The 14145-nt window shown below is 36.2% G+C and overlaps 1 protein-coding gene across 1 annotated transcript in view; it reads right to left on the bottom strand.

Annotated features, from left to right (window-relative positions):
- LOC144451497 (D-glucuronyl C5-epimerase-like) overlaps nt 1-14145 on the bottom strand; it is a 63656-nt gene that overhangs the window by 24440 nt on the left and 25071 nt on the right. The gene's annotated exons all lie outside the window — the stretch shown is intronic.

Genomic DNA, 14145 nt, shown 5'->3' with positions numbered 1-14145 from the left:
ACTATGAACAGAGCAGATAGTCTAACAGACAGGCCTGGACGTTGGGTAAACCTATATGGCCTGTCGCCTAGCTACAACTCTGATCAGAACGGACAGATCTACAGACATCTATGGATAAATCTGTATTGCCGACCTACAACTGTGAACAGAGCAGATAGTGTAACAGACAGACCTGGATGTTGGGTAAACCTCACCTGCAACTCCAACTCCGATCAGAGCAAATCGCGCAGCTGACAGATCTGGGTCTAAAATCTGTATGGCCTACCAACCACTCCGATCAGAGTAGACAGCCGAACAGACAGGAATAATGTAAGCTGATGCCACTAACAGGTTAGGGAATGATCAATTAATCTGAGTGACTGGTTAACAAGACTGATTACAATAACAGATCAATAAGAACGATGACACATCCTGACATAATGGCCATGCTGTTCGTTCTCTGTAGCAATGCCTGGCTTAATGGACTCTCACTTGGCTTTGGCAGATGTACATAGCCATAGATTTTGACTTAGGAACCTTGATGTCTAAATACCCTTGACATTTCAGAAGATATTAAAATTACCCTACGGATATAGTAGAGATATGCATACATGAATATAGAAATCTACTGATCAATATTGTCATACTTACAACAGTGACTAGGAAGTACACTGTCAGTTTGTTTCCTGTTCGGGAAATGAAATGCATGGCAGTATGCATACATATACATACATACATACATAACTACATGTATATTACAAAGACTTTAAACTTACAGGTGAAAAAAAAGTGATATCAGAAATGTTGTCATCCTTTTTTAAAATCATAAAATGGTAAAATAATAGACTGGAGAAGACCGATGTACTATACCTTACATGCTGACACTAGGAGGGCTAGGATACCTTGCTACGATACTATGAGCACAGCTGTGTAGATAAGCTACACAACATCTTTTGACATTGGCAATGAATACATGTAGTTATGACACTGTATAACTAATGAGAGGTGCAGATGTTTAATTTTAATAATGATGGTGACATATTGTGAACTCTCTAGCAATGTATGAAGATGCATATACATCAGATGTCTGTTTGTGAGATTCAAAAATAATGGGCCTCGATTATTAATTTACAAATTACATGTACTTGTACATTAGGCATAATTTGTTGTTATTTTGTATGCTGTGATATTTCATGGTTTTGTGTGTGTGTGTGCGCATAGATATCGACTATTGTATATTATGTGCATTTTTTGTGCGCTATTTTGAGATGACCAAAACATATCGCACTGTACTGTACTCTCCTGTATCATATCTGTTCTGTACTGTACTGTACTGTTCTACTGTACTGAAACTGCACTGCACTGCTCTGTACTTACTGTACTGTACTGAAACTGCACCTGCACTGCACTGCACTGCACTGTACTGTACTGCACTGCACTGCACTGCTCTGTACTGTACTGTACTGCACTGCACTGCACTGCTCTGTACTGTACTGTACTATACTATACTATACTATACTATACTATACTATACTATACTATACTGCACTGTACTGTACTGTACTGTACTGAAACTGCACTGCACTGCTCTGTACTGTACTGTACTGCACTGCACTGCTCTGTACTGTACTGTACTGTACTATACTATACTAATTACTATACTATACTATACTGCACTGTACTGTACTGTACTGTACTACACTATACTATACTATACTGCACTGCTCTGTACTGTACTGTACTATACTATACTATACTATACTGCACTGCTCTGTACTGTACTGTACTGTACTATACTATACTATACTATACTGCACTGTACTGTACTGTACTGTACTACACTGCAGTGTACTGTGCCATGATATACCATGCAGTATTATACAGGCATAGGTCTGACTACAGTAAACCAGCACTGGTGGTATCTTTGCACACAAGACATGGTTGTAAATGAATTGTGTAATCCAATGGTACCTACATTGTACATGAATTAAGCCAATAATTGAACCCCTAAAATCAATGTTTCAAGTGAAAGACTTTTCACATACTTACGTTGAAGCAACTGTATTGATGATCATTTGTGTAACACAACATGAACAGACGACTAAAAACTAGAAGTTGTTATCACTCTGTTAACATATAACTGTTATATCTTATCAGAACTACTATCCTAATCTTAGCAGTGGATCTATAATGATTAGATAAAACCACTGCACTCAGACTAGCCTTTTCAATAGATCTGCCAAACAAGTGTTTTTAACATCCAAAGTTTAGATTTGACCATGGCCTGTTTGAATAGCATCTGCTTTCAACTATCTTATCAATAGAGCTATGAGGAATGGATACATTATAGGCCCATTCTTCTACTCAGGACTAATCTGGTCCCTATACGGTATACCATGTTGACATAACACTGTCCTGTACGCCAAGTTGCCGTGCCACTGACACACAATTTCTAGTAATGCACCAAAATTTGGTGTTCCCCTATCTCTTACTATGTGGTGACCAGTGTGCCCTCTAAGCAAAGTTGCCGTGACACTGACACACACAATTTCATGAAAATTTGGTGTTCCCCTATCTTTTACTATGTGGTGACTCTCAAGAAATGACAATTTTTATCATACTGACCCACAAGAACAAAATTTGGCTATCACTAGGACACACTGGTTGGCATCCTTACTAATTCACAACCAACTACAACTCTCAAGTGTTTTTCTTATCCAATATAGAATCCTTCTCTGACCAAGGGTCTTTAATGACATTTCAACTCACTTGTTGTGTTTGAAAGTTAAATTTAAGTCTACAACTTCACGCAAATTGGACAGTCCACTCTCTGTACCATATCAAAACTATATTGTGGCCACTAATTTTATGGCCACTTCTCATAATAGCTCGTGTTCACAAACAAATTTCAAGTTCCCTGACGTTTCATGTAACTATAAAGAGGCTATAAAGCTGTTCAAATGAAACCATGAAATAGACTATATACAAGTCTGTACTGTTCCAACATTCTGTTTTAAGTGTTATTTTTCCAATTCATTTGTTTATTCTCCCTGTTCCTAACAAGTTCCAGTCATCAATACTTCCCTGTCGTTGGTTGTACTTTCTAGCCCTGCCATTTGACATACAGTTTTACTCTCAATAACGTAACATGTAATAGTCATTACAACAATACATAAACTATGTCAATTCAATATCTCAACTGGTGCATTTCAATGTTTGATGATGCCATCATTTGTAAGGTGGAATAATAGAATTATAGCAGCTTGACAGGATTACTCCTGCCAAGAACAATACCAGTTAATGAACGGATACACAATCATGTGCAATTGTAACAGCTTGATTTTCATTCACTTCCTTTCTATAAATACTTATTGCAGAATCGATATTTGTGCAAAGAAGCGATTAAACCATAGATGTTGTACACTAAGAGTTTTTGGTATTATTTTAACAAATAACATTTGTACAAATAACCATTGTGGTTTTTATATTGGTTCTAAGTGACAAATTTCAGGATAAAAGAAGAGAGAGGACAAAATGTTTCGCCCACTATTATCAAGGTAGTCATTTCAATGGTATGAACATGTGGTACACTTTGCTGTACACTTTTTATGATGTTGCACTTGAACTTCAAAAGTCAGTGTTCTAACTTTAAGGACTACATGTATATAGTATATGGTCCATTCACATGAACATTAGTACACACTGCAGAATACTTAGAAATATCACAGATAACTAACACACACTATACTAACTGTGGAAATATGTTGAACTTGAGAGTTGTGACTTATAGTCCAAATCAATGTGTTGAACTTGAGAGATGTTGAACTTGATAACTGTGGGTAATAGCCCAAATCAACAACAGCATAAAATCTAGTATGTTGAACTTAAGAGATGTAGCTAATAGTCCAAATCAACCCCTTACAGCATACAAGCTATTAATGTTGACATAGCTAATACCCAAAATCATCTTCTTGAAGCATACATTGTAGAAGCTATGTTTATGGAGGTATATAGGGAGATATATATACCTCTGTGCTATGTTGAACTTGATAGTTGTGTAATAGCCCACATCAACTGAACTTGAATTTGATGAGTCAGATTTGTTGAGTTCATCCAATGATTCACACACCCTTACAAATACAATTGGCTTATTAGTGGATTTAGTAATAAATGTACCTTGACAATTATAGTTGAGGTTTCTTTGTTGTGGATTGTTAATTACCATTACAGTTTGCCGTCTAATGAATGACAATTTTTTTTGTGGGTTAAAAATGCTAAAACTAGGTTTTATTCCAGTGAGTCATCACTCGGGAAGAGACAGGGGAACATCAAATTTTGGTGGGTCACATGGGATTTGCCTATTCAATCTGAAATTTTAGTACATGATTTTTAAGTAGCCACGACTTTTGCTGTTTTTGTATTTGGTGGTGGTGAGGTCCAGAGGTACATGTACATGTAACATGTATGGACTGTGGGTAGAGGGACTAGCGATAACAGTCTTATGCAGGTTGGAACGGATGGTATGGTATGTATTACTGCTATAATACACCAAGGGAGACAGGAATAAATATACCCACTTTATACTGCCTTTACTAGTAACAGTAATATTAAAATACACTTTTGTAAAGCTACAGAGAATTAAGTTGAAATTCTTTTGTTAAAATATTCAAAAAATGTTCTGTTCTCAAAAGATATACAATGCTTTGAATTTAATAATACTTTTGTTAACATGATGGCATGTCGCTAGTCTAGTAGGTCCTATTATTATTATTATTATTATTATTCTTTATTTCAGAACAGCGGCCCATACAAATAAAAAGAAAAGAAAAAGAAAGAGAAAACACTAAAATGTAACACTGAAGTGAAAACCCTCCATCAATTAAAGTCTAAAAAGTACAAAGAGTACTAGTAAAGAACCGACCTAAAGTGTTTCCAAAAGTTAGAATGGAAATAGGAATCGGAATGTACACAACTGTAAATAACAGTATACCGACCTATACGGTATCATTATGATTTAGTGAGACCACGCTGGTATCCAGACTAGCATGGCGCAGAGTTTGGTTATGTACATACAGCTACAATCATGGCTGTATTAATACTAATACATACATGGTACATACAATCTACCCGTTTCTGGGGATATTTTGTCTTTGTTCCCAACCAAATTTATGATTATAACAGCGAAATTAAAAGTATACCTGATTTACTATACTCCTTGTTGGTATACAGCGTGTCTAAACTCTGTAAGCACACCAAACCTTCACATGACCAACTTGTATATGTAGGTCGACAAACTCATCAAAAGGTCATGTACTCCATGGATATACCATAAACTGTTGTGAAGTTGAAATGTAACACTGGTTACAATACAGTACTATATAGTTCTATGTCAACTTAGCGTAGCAATGTACACAGTACCAGAGTTAGAGACTTATGTACAAATCACTGCTAATGCTACGAGTACGTTAGTACCTCACGGACTGTGACCACACGTACTGTATAACTAAACAGCCCCATGTTGTTATATTCACAGAGTATCAGATATGACACGTACGAAACCACTGACTTACGTGTTGATAGTAGAGTTATTGTCGAAGTAACATCTAACAATGACAATGAAATACCTGCATACACAGCATACAGACCACACTTCTTCCTTTCCTGTGACACTAATCCTTAAACCAACACATCGAGCACACGTTGTGTTGTGTTGTCTTGTCAGGCTCTCAATATTGAGTTCTCCTTATTGCGGGTTGTGCGCTTTTATCTACTCCAGGTTACAAAACTGATCAGAGTGGAGGGGGAGTGATCCAACGAACACAATATGGGTATTTATGCTGAACACAAACACAATGAACCCACCACAATAGAAACAATCAGTCAAGACCCATCAATGGTGTGCCAAGCACTGGTAAGTCAGGTCTAATTTACATACCAAATGAAATCTACATGAAATGAATAATTAGTATGCTTGTACCTCACTGTATTCACACTATAGACCTACCTATCACACACAATAGGGTACACCACTGGACTCTCTTCCCTGGACAAAACATTCAATAGAAATGACTAAACACACAATGCTGAAGAACATGTACACCACTTCACAGTGGTGAGGAAACAAGTGTTTTAATTACTAACTGTGTATATCACCTAAAAGTTGGCTGGCATGGCTCCAGGACAGCGTGTTTGTAGCTTGTAATGTCATGGAAGAACGCAGAGCTCTATGGTTAAAATCTACATGAGTTCCTTAGTCAGACTACCAATTTTACTAATTTTTACCCAGGTTCCCCACAAGTATTTTTATACAAAGGTTAACGTTAAAAGTCTACTTGAGTTCTCTAGTTAGTCTCCCAATGGTTATTTTGGTTATCATACCTACCAATGTTTTTTATTGTGTGGGTAAGAGAGGTAGATGCTCAGTCTGGATGCCAACATGGTTTCTAACATGAGTAGAGGTGTAAATCGTAACAATGCCATATAGGAACTAGCCTAAGATGCTTATAAAGCTGACAAAAACAATCAGCTAGTTACCAATATCCTGTCTGTTGGGCATATTCATAGCTCTCCCTGATAGTGTTGCCTACTTTCCTAATCTTACCCAATATTTTTTTTTAATGAGCTACATCCCTTTAGGTAGAAGGTGAAATTATCAACATCAGTCACTTTATCAGTATTCATCACTGAAAGTTACAGAATACCCCTGTAGAAATCTATCAAATCTTACCTAAATTTCCTGTTTGCTGGTGACACCGAAAAAAAATGCACTACACTGAAATAACGCTGGAAACCATACATTTTCTGTATACTTTTGTTTGAAATAATAATTCAACATTTATTATCTAATGTCAATATGACCACTCACTGAATGCATAGACACTACACATGTAGGGTCTATAATTAATACTGGTACTTTAATTAGGGGTAATTTCATTTAATAAATGGCTTGTTAACAAAATATGCAAATTTCACATCAAAAACCTAGACTCTACAATATTGGTTTTAATGATCTTGTGTTAATTGCTTCCTATTGCTCACTTCCAGGATGCTTTATATAATGAGTTTTCTGGGAAATCCACTCTCAAAATTTATTTTGCCTTTGTACCTTTGTATTGATTATTGCTATCATCAACTTAAATATGATTTTGGGTGACAAAATAGCACCTCAGTAGTTTACGCCATTTTCAAATGTGCAAGGGTTTATGGGAAAACCTTTGGTGATGACATCACAATCTTGACATTCTTTGTATTTGTCCATAAAGGGACTGTAGTAAATGTGATGTCACATCAGATGTTTTTCCCATAATCCCTTGCAGGAAATCCAAAATGGCTGAACACATGTCAAGTTCAGCAGGGCTTTTTTAACTTCTTTACAAGATTTTCAAGTTGAGTAAGTTACCAAGGTGATATTTTATCATCCCAAATCGTACATAAGTTTCTTAGCAGTCATAAATATAAGTGTACTGATGGCAGAAATAAATCTGACTGGATTTTAACTTTAACTCCTTCCATACATCATATTGTTATCAGGTTTTCAGAATCAAAATTTGTTTTTTGACCAACCTTTTCTGCAGAAGTCTTATGATATACACAAACATTGTGAGTGATGAAAATGTCAAAATGTACTTTTCATAATTTCATGTGGAGCACCCAAGTATTGTGTCTTTGGAACGGTTATTGTTTCATTCATCAAAACCCCCAGTAATGTACCATTGTAGCTGTTATTATTTTATCTGTAAAACCTCCCTCCAGCAATGTACCTTTAGAGCGGTTATTATTTTATCTGTAAAACCGCCAGCAATATGCCATCTGCAGGTACTATTACAAATTGATACATCAATATTTCACAAGTTAATTTCACAAGAGAGTTTTTCTTGATGATGTAGGTTCACAGGTAGTTTCCCTGACAATTCAAGGTGTTTATTTCATCAATCAGTCGGCACTACCTAGTTAAATTGATAAATTAACGTTGTGTGACTTGAATATTATGTTTTTGTCGGTAGCGGCAGCTGTCGGGTCAGTGTTCGAATTACACAATGTGAGTTGTAAATCTTTGATGTGGCGACAGTATTATATTCAAATTAATAAAATATTATTTCTTCAAGACATACTGTTCTAATAGTAATAGTTCTACCCATCTGTGCATTGTATAAAAGTTTGTAGTATAGTTCATGTTGGTTATCATTATGATATGTGACGATAGATGGATATGAATCTAGATGGATCGATGTACATGTCTGTCTGTCTGTGTCTATGTATGTATGTATGTATGTATGTATGTATGAATGTATATATGTATGTATGTATGTATGTATGTATGTATGTATGTGTGTGTGTGTATGTATGTATGTATGAATGTATGTATGTATGTATGTATGTATGTATGTATGTATGTATGTATGTATGTATGTATGAATGTATGTATGTATGTATGTATGTATGTATGTATGTATGTATGTATGTAGGTATGTATGAATGTATGTATGTATGTATGTATGTATGTATGTACGTATGTATGTACTTACGCATGTATGGATGGATAGATGGATGTATGTATGGATGTATAGATGGATGTATGTATGTATGTATGTATGGATGGATGGATGGATGGATGTATGGATCGATGGATGTATGTATGTATGTATGTATGTATGTATGTATGGATGGATGTATGTATGTATGTATGTATGGATGTATGGATGTATGGATGTATGGATATACAATGTATGGATGGATGGATGGATGATGGTGTGGGCAATGGTGTATTTATGGAAGGGGTAAAGATGTCAACTATCATTTTATAACATTCATTCACTTTTATCGAATTTATATAAATTTATCAGTAATATAAACATTTGGATAGCTCTCTATACTAATCATACTTCCTTATCAGTTCTACAATACTACATGCTCTCTTAACCTAATCAATATATTTCTATAAATTAATAAACCTTTACTGATTAATGCTTGAATAACCTGATATCTATTTAGTGGAGCATCTCATATGATCAACTAAATCGATGTCTGTCTCTTACAGCAAAAAAAAGAAGAAAGAAGATAAAGCAATATCATGCAATACCCAGATACTGTCTGTCTCCAAAAAACTGTTAAGATTGTTTCATCTGTTCCACTACCTTATTGACAAAAACTGTAAAGCTTGAATGTCTCACAGCCATTCTCTCAGCCCAGCTTTAACTGGGTGGTATCAATGCATTTTTGTCCTTCCCCTCCTCTACTGTTGATGAAAATGGGTGACATCACCTAACCTCCCGCCCCACCCCACACCCTCTCAGATGCAACACTAGAATTATCTCCCTTTCCCATGTAACACATGACAGTCACACAACGGAATTGCAGCGAATCCAGAATTGCTGCAATTCAATTGGCCGTCATGTATACAACACCGGAAATGCCACCCTTTCATGCAGTGTCAACATGTCATTAAATTATAACATCTTCCCCTCCTTCCAAAGGTTTAGGATGAAACGGATGGCTTCACTGTGTCATATTGCAACCCTCCTTTCCCAAGGTTATAGGGATGAATATAGGAGACATTCCCATGTCATATCTCTTTCCCTTACTCCCAAGAGTAATGGATGAAACTTTGACATCACTATTTCACCTACCTCCCTTTCCCATGACTATGGATAAAACAAAACTGATACAACAAACCTGGAGTACCCTGAGCTCAGAGCCAAACTTAAATCAACAACATTATTAGGACAATTGCAGATTGTCACACAAGCTAACAAACTTCGTTCGTTTAGGGGAGGACCGGTCTGGCGTCAATGTTATTGCTGAACTTCGTTTTTGCACTTCTAACCAAATTTCGAAAACTTTTACACCTTGAATGATAACAGGTTCTGTATTTACTACTGAGATGTTGATAATAATGTGATATGCAGTGCTGGGTTTCCAGTTATATTTTAACAAAATTACCATCATGTTTTTACACTGCCGTGATTACAGTAGTCTAGCTGCTACAATTTTCTTCATGGTTTTAATACATCAAATATGAAAGTGTCGATGTTGTACTTGTGAACGTTCGTTTAGGAGATGGGGATTTTGTCCTAAAGGAACGAAGTTTGTTTGTCAAGCTTCTGCGACATGTGCGATCATCCCTTATCTGAATCCCATCTGTCCCTAAATTCTTGAAGGTGTACAAATCCAGAGACTATAGAGTGTCAGACACGATGATCTTCTCAAGCCTTCCACCAACCAGGATAACAACATTATCTCCCCCTTCATACACAGGTTATCATAGACACATAAGAGACTTTTGCGACTACTGCACCCAGGGCTTCCAATGAAAAGGAGAACTGCATTACTAAGCCATACTACTTAAGGTTACTGAGACGCACATATCAAGACGGTTGCACACATGACACCTTTTAAAACAAAGAGTTTGGCTTCATCATTCACAAATTTTGCCCTTCTTGAGGGTAAATTTGCTGGCTTTCAAAGTACCATAACCTTGCAGGCAACTCGTTGTTTACCATCTGCTCCCCACGCTATGCTACAAAGCGACAAAGATGGAAAAGAGGGCCTTCCTAAGGTTAATAGACTCCTTTCTTACTTCATGTATTTGATATCATTAAATCCTACGGATTAAGGTCTATCCTTCCGACATCAAACATACATCTCATCAATCATGATAGCATCATGTCCTGTCTGTTTCTCACTGCGGCGAAGTTTATAATTTACAATCCAAGCAAGACGGTTGTACGTGTCAAAGTCACAGGAATTCGACCAAGCAGAAAAACTGCGCACTTAATCGCGGATCTGTATCTAACCTCCTTATGCCATCATCAAGAGTCGAGTAATAAAGTTTTCTGTGAGAGGCTAAAAGATTAAGTCTGTATAAAGCCTCCCATTGAAATGCTTGACTGGGTTTCAGTAAAGAGACAGCTGATGATTTGAACCATTGGAGGGTGAGGCGAGGTCATTCTTGGCTGCCAAAAAACAACAAAACAACCTTTGTATAGGTAACTGTTACTGTGTCTGTGGATATCCTTGAGAACACTTTATAATCCAATTGAAAAGGTAAAGTCTCTCAAAAGATCAGTATGATAGATGTTGATATACTCACTACAATGTAACAAGTAACACATTTGCTACACAACTGGTCATTTTATGCAACATACTTGCTATCATGTAACTTCTCCTTCTCCATGCAAACATATTTGCTACAAATTAACTAGTCATTCAGTGTATCATATGTGACACCATAATTTATACTGTGGCTAGACTGACTTGGCCAATCAGGGGCCTTGATTTCAGTTGGTTACATGGAGCCATAACCCACTCTTTCTTAGGGGTGTGACCTATATATCCGTTTGAGCCAATCCCGCTGTAGTGTAAGTAAGATAGACAACTCGTTCGGTAGGGTTATGTGCCAAAAACGCAGGGGCTATGCCCCCTCGTTTATTTGCAAATAACCCTTCCAACTATGACTATCTGTTAGGTAACTGGTCATTCTATATAAACATACTTGCTACATACAAAGTGACTACCCAACATACTAGTATTTGCTACAAAGCAACTTGTTATTCTGTGCAACTTACTTCCTACATTGTATAATGGTCATTTACATAAGTATTGGTGTTCACAAGAGGGGTAGTGGGCCAAAAAAAACCACCTACAGTTATCATTTTTAGAACATTTAACTTACATGTACTGTTACTAGTAGTATTTCTCCATTGACTTGCATGTACAACATAACATACTTTTCCACCAACTTTTAGAGTTACATGTACATGCATTCACATTACTGTGTAACATGTACAACCCATAATACCACAGTAGGGCATTTTCTCTATGTACCATATACCACAGTCGTTTATAGCATCCATATATCAAGTGTAACAGTCTAATGTTTCATTTGCTAATTGACCATATTAGAAAGGCCACATGCTAGGCTTGTAAATAAACCAATTGAAACAGTATACTTTTACACTTAATATGAATGCTATAAACGAGTGTAGCACATAGAGAAAGTGCTGTACTTCAGTGTTACTCATTGTAATATGAATGCTATAAATGAGTGCAGCACATACAGAAAGTGCTTTACTTCAGTGTTACTAGTTGTATCAGGGTTTGAATTTGGCAGCAAATTGGCATCTCGTACATTCTTTTCCATACCCATCCCTTCTTTCCTCGCTTCTTCGAAATATCGTCTGTATTTAACATCACATGAGGTCCCACTTTTGACAGACTTTTTCAACAGCGTTGTTCTTCACTATTTTCATATTTTATGTATACTGCCCTAAAGCCCACAACATTTATTACAACATATATTCACACTTCACAAAATTGTATTTTACTTGAGTGAGGAGAATTTGAATGCCATCAAGGGAAATATATATAGCTATAACAAATTTATCATTTTGATTGTTATAAATGACTTTTTATTTGCAAAAATATGATGCTCGCAAACTGATATTTTGGTTGGGAGAAACTATAATAGTCATGAGAAGAAATATGATGATATTTCAAACTAGTACTCTTGGTAGGGAGAATCTGTTAGTGATCAGTTGAAACATGACAAAGAAAACAAAGCATTCTCCCAATGCAGGTAGTCTGAAATGTCATTCACATGATTCAGCGGAAGTTGAGAAAATTGACTAACAACTATTGAGAAAATTCAGGAACCTAAAACTGAAATTTGAAAAATTTGAATATCTAATATCTTTATCTCAACCATTTAATAATTGAAACAATGAAACGCTTTCATGCAAATGCCGTTTGCAACACCTGCAGAGGTAATTAAATTTAATTAAACGAAGAACTATTATTAATTAATTATCATATTACAAATGATATATGCAAATCCATCTATTTGCTCAGTTACACATATTTGCATAATCATACACTGATCTGCATCAATTACCATATAAAAAGTATAGTATCTTTTACAATAGAAAGCTGCAGCAGATGTTATTGTTAAATTAGTTCAAGTTTTGGAACTGCAGTAACAGAGTGCTGAATGTGATAAAACCAAAACTTAACTACCTATTATATAACATAATACCGTCTAGCAGTAAAGCCAGCAAACAGACAGTTTTGACAAAGCCTGTCGACCTGAACAGGTGAAATGTTACTTGTAAATAATAAGAACCCTTGGTCATTGGTAAAAGAATGTATTATTACTATGTTTTACCAACCTGATGAAAGTGTTTAAGGAAGATTATACTAATATAAGAACATAGGATTGAAACATTGGCCTTTAACAAGGACAGTGTCACCCAGTGTGCCCTCTAAGACGATATGACATGCCACTGACACATTTTTTAGTGATGCACCAAAATTTGGTGTCTCCTATCTCTTACTATGTAGTGAGTGTGCCCTCTAAGCCAATTTGATGTGCCACTGACGCACAGAATTTCTAGTGACACATCAAAATTTGCTGTTCCCCTATCTCTTACTATGTGGGAACTCATAAGAAATCCCAGATTTTCTCATTTTGACCCACAACAACAAAATTTGGCTATCATTAGAGGGCACACAGGTGCCACCTAGCATGTCAATACACTATTGAGAGTATACAACTGCAATTCAGTTGACTCTATATTTTAATTTCTATATATAGCACATGTACATGTGTCATGGGATACCATGTATCATTAGGAAAGTTAGGAAGTGGATCAGGTCCACAGAGAATAATCCCATTCCTTACTTGCTTGGCATCTGTTTGTTTCACCCACTTACAAGGTCAAAGGTTATGTATACATTCTAATACTGTACACTGTAGACTTGTTTTAAAGCCATCAAAGCTGTAAATAACAGTAGCCCTGTCCCCCACCTCATCACCTGAATCACTGAGTTCAAACCCAGATTCAAATAGAATTGATTCAGTTAAATCGGTTCAAAATCCGTTTCTGTCCCTATTAAATTGAAAACTGACCAATAGATTATTTATACTTTGGAATTCAGTAGTTGCAGCTACATAATGTCATCATGTAAGATTGTATTGATGAGCAAGTTTGCTACAGTGATGTGTGAGCAGTGATGCAATTCCCAAGTCTAGTTCCTGACAGACCGTATTCCGATTTACACTAGCGCTATTTTCACACTTTACCATCTAGTCAATCTCGTTATTCTCGCACAGAATTCTGTGCTCCCCCCTACAGTGTTCATTTTAGTTTAAACAGACTGGAGGTGAGTCCT

Source organism: Glandiceps talaboti, chromosome 21, assembly GCF_964340395.1.
Source record: "Glandiceps talaboti chromosome 21, keGlaTala1.1, whole genome shotgun sequence".
NCBI lineage: Eukaryota > Metazoa > Hemichordata > Enteropneusta > Spengelidae > Glandiceps > Glandiceps talaboti.
The sequence above is the reverse complement of the archived record's forward strand: the minus strand, read 5'-3'. Positions and strand labels throughout refer to the sequence as shown.